The sequence below is a fragment of the Triticum dicoccoides genome, chromosome 4A (genome assembly GCF_002162155.2).
Source record: "Triticum dicoccoides isolate Atlit2015 ecotype Zavitan chromosome 4A, WEW_v2.0, whole genome shotgun sequence".
Lineage (NCBI taxonomy): Eukaryota > Viridiplantae > Streptophyta > Magnoliopsida > Poales > Poaceae > Triticum > Triticum dicoccoides.
The window spans coordinates 86,644,484-86,649,053 of record NC_041386.1 but is presented as its reverse complement, the minus strand read 5'-3'; positions in this window follow the sequence as shown (position 1 = coordinate 86,649,053).

Sequence of the window (4,570 nt, the reverse complement as noted above, 5' to 3'; positions counted from 1 at the left end):
CAACTCGGGTATTTACTTGAAATATTAACTTCAACTCCTGGAACATCTCATATGGTCCATGACGTTCAAAACGTCTTTGAAATCCCGATTCTAAGTTGTTAAGCATGGTGCACTAAACTATCAAGTAGTCATCATATTGAGCTAGCCAAACGTTCATAATGTCTGCATCTGCTCCTGCAATAGGTCAGTCACCTAGCGGTGCATCAAGGACATAATTCTTCTGTGCAGCAGTGAGGATAAACCTCAGATCACGGATCCAATCCACATCATTGCTACTAACATTTTTCAACTTAGTTTTCTCTAGGAACATATAAAAAATAAATGGGGAGCAACATCGCGAGCTATTGATCTACAACATAGATATGCTAATACTACCAGGACTAAGTTCATGATAAATTAAAGTTCAATTAATCATATTACTTAAGAACTCCCACTTAGATAGACATCCCTCCAATCATCTAAGTGATCACGTGATCCAAATCAACTAAACCATAACCGATCATCACGTGAAATGGAGTAGCTTTCAATGGTGAACATCACTATGTTGATCATATCTACTATATGATTCACGCTCGACCTTTCGGTCTCAGTGTTCCGAGGCCATATCTGCATATGCTAGGCTCGTCAAGTTTAACCTGAGTATTCTGCGTGTGCAAAACTGGCTTGCACCCGTTGTAGATGGACGTAGAGCTTATCACACCCGATCATCATGTGGTGTCTGGGCACGACGAACTTTGGCAACAGTGCATACTCAGGGAGAACACTTTTATCTTGAAATTTAGTGAGAGATCATCTTATAATGCTACCGTCAATCAAAGCAGGATAAGATGCATAAAAGATAAACATCACATGCAATCAATATAAGTGATATGATATGGCCATCATCATCTTGTGCTTGTGATCTCCATCTCCGAAGCATCGTCATGATCACCATCGTCACCGGCGCGACACCTTGATCTCCATTGTAGCATCGTTGTCGTCTCGCCAATCTTATGCTTATACGACTATCATTACCGCTTAGTGATAAAGTAAAGCATTACAGGGCGATTGCATTGCATACAATAAAGCGACAACCATATGGCTCCTGCCAGTTGCCGATAACTCGGTTACAAAACATGATCATCTCATACAATAAAATTTAGCATCATGTCTTGACCATATCACATCACAACATGCCCTGCAAAAACAAGTTAGACGTCCTCTACTTTGTTTGTTGTAAGTTTTACGTGGCTGCTACGGGCTTAAGCAAGAACCAATCTTACCTACGCATCAAAACCACAATGATAGTTTGTCAAGTTGGTGCTGTTTTAACCTTCACAAGGATCGGGGGTAGCCATACTCAGTTCAACTAAAGTTGGAGAAACTAACACCCGCCAGCCACCTGTGTGCAAAGCACGTCGGTAGAACCAGTCTCGCGTAAGCGTACGCGTAATGTCGGTCCGGGCCGCTTCATCCAACAATACCGCCGAACCAAAGTATGACATGCTGGTAAGCAGTATGACTTATATCACCCACAACTCACTTGTGTTCTACTCGTGCATATAACATCAACACATAAAACCTAGGCTTGGATGCCACTATTGGGGAACGTAGTAATTTCAAAAAAATTCCTATGCACACTCAAGATCATGGTGATGCATAGCAACGAGAGGGGAGAGTGTTGTCTACGTACCCTCGTAGACCGGAAGCGGAAGCATTAGCACAATGCGGTTGATGTAGTCGTACGTCTTCACGGCCCGACCGATCAAGCACCGAAACTACGGCACCTCCGAGTTCTAGCACACGTTCAGCTCGATGACGATCCCCGGACTCCGATCCAGCAAAGTGTCGGGGATGAGTTTCATCAGCACGACAGCGTGGTGACGATCTTGATGTTTTATCGTCGCAGGGCTTCGCCTAAGCACAGCTACAATATTATCGAGGATTATGGTGGAGGGGGGCACCGCACACGGCTAAGAGAACGATCACGAAGATCAACTCGTGTGTCTAGAGGTGCCCCCCTGCCCCCGTATATAAAGAGTGGCGGAGGGGGCTGGCCAAGGAGGGTGGCGCGCCCTAGGGGGGAGTCCAACTCCCACAGGGAGTAGGACTCCCCTTTTTCCTATTAGGAGTAGGAGAGGGAAGGAAGAGGAAGGAGGGAGGAAGGAAAGGGGGGGCCGGCCCCCCTCCCAATTCGGATTGGGCTTGGGGGGGCGCGCCCCCTTCCTTTCTCCTTTCCCCTCCTTTCCACTAAGGCCCAATAAGGCCCATATACCTCCCGGGGGGTTCCGATAACCTCCCGGTGATCCGGTATTGTCCCAATCTCACCCGAAACCTTTCTGGTGTCCAAATATAGTTGTCCAATATATCAATCTTTATGTCTCGACCATTTCGAGACTCATCGTCAAGTCCGTGATCACATCCGGGACTCCGAACAACCTTCGGTACATCAAAATATATAAACTCATAATGAAACTGTCATCTAAACGATAAGCGTGCGGACCCTACGGGTTCGAGAACAATGTAGACATGACCGAGACACGTCTCCGGTCAATAACCAATAGCGGAACCTGGATGCTCATATTGGCTCCCACATATTCTACGAAGATCTTTATCGGTCAGGCCGCATAACAACATACGTTGTTCCCTTTGTCATCGGTATGTTACTTGCCCGAGATTCGATCGTCGGTATCTCAATACCTAGTTCAGTCTCGTTACCGGCAAGTCTCTTTACTCATTCCGTAATACATCATCTCACAACTAACTCATTAGTTGCATTGCTTGCAAGGCTTAAGTGATGTGCATTACCGAGAGAGCCCAGAGATACCTCTCCGACAATCGGAGTGACAAATCCTAATCTTGAAATACGCCAACCCAACATGTACCTTTGGAGACACCTGTAGAGCACCTTTATAATCACCCAGTTACGTTGTGACGTTTGGTAGCACACAAAGTGTTCCTCCGACAAACGGGAGGTGCGTAATCTCATAGTCATAGGAACATGTATAAGTCATGAAGAAAGCAATAGCAACATACTAAACGATCGGGTGCTAAGCTAATGGAATGGGTCATGTCAATCACATCATTCTCCTAATGATGTGATCCCGTTAATCAAATGACAACTCATGTCTATGGTTAGGAAACATAACCATCTTCGATTAACGAGCTAGTCAAGTGGAGGCATACTAGTGGCACTTTGTTTGTCTATGTATTCACACAAGTATTATGTTTCCGGTTAATACAATCCTAGCATGAATAATAAACATTTATCATGATATAAGGAAATAAATAATAACTTTATTATTGCCTCTAGGGCATATTTCCTTCATGCATCACCCCGGTCGGAGCGCCAGTAATTCATGACTATAGTGAGTGGTCATATCACAAGTCTTTTCAGCAGTAACGCGCCGTCAAATCGCACAGCCCCACTCGCTCACCCTGCTCGCCTCTCTGTCAAACCACCTACCCGAAAACTGCCGCGCGTACTGCCTGGGAAAAGCCCCGCCCTCAACTTTTAATTACGCAAAAATAGTTCAAGCTTGTTCGTTCTATATAAATACAGTAAGTACTGTATGTTTATTCACCCGTGGGGTTGTTCAATGAATGGAGGGGCGGGGAGCACAAGTGAACAATACTATAGTACTACTAGTAGTAGTAAGTAGGAGTCGTACAGTAGTCACCTTAAATATAGAGTTTCTTTTCTTTAATGCCACGTACACAAATTGAAACGCTTGTTGTGGAGAGAAAAAAGATAATCACTCCACTATATATGGACGTAGGGGCCTGAGCGCTTGCTTTACTAGGGTTGCTCTCTTCATTCTCTCATCCTCTCCAGATATAAATAAGACAGCGGTAGCGACATTTTCTCTCTGCTCACCGCTGGTCACAGATCCGGCCGGATCCCTTCGGCCAGTGTGTGTAGAGGACTAAAAGGTGCATCGTTCACGCGGTCATTGCCGCCGAGGGAGGAAACCCATAGCTGTCGGAGGGGCCCGATCCTCTGCCCGTGTCGTTCTCTCCGACACAGCGTCGGCTCGGGAGGTCCTCCGACCCTTCTTCCTCCCTGCCGTATTGTCCGCAGATCCAACCTGCCGCCGCCGACATCCTGGCGACCCTCAGGTATAAGTTCTTCGAAAGCGGCCTTGCTCTACTGCCCCAGCTCCCCATGTGTCTGCATGTGCATCTTTTTCTACTCCCATCAGCTCTTCCAAAGCCACCTAAATTTTTAGTATTATTAGAGGTAAAGCTACTTCATGCATTCGAATCTAGGGCTTTGTTCAAACAACAAAGTAAGGGGGGAAAGTTGTAGCATGAATCTAGGACTTGATTCAAAGAGGAAATAATATGGTGAAAGTAGTAGAGACCGGATACCCAACCGGTCTCTTGGCTGAAAAGGGAAATAATGGGAAAACGCAGTACAAACTGGATAAGGAACAGATCTATTATTGGTTGAAAAAAGGATAGGAAGTGGCGGCTGGTGGACAAGTCAACAGAGTATGTCCAGGATTAGATTTGCTGCCATCACATAGTAAAAGGTCTCCAGGATTAGATTTGCTGTCATCACATAGTAAAAGGTCTCCAGGATTAGATT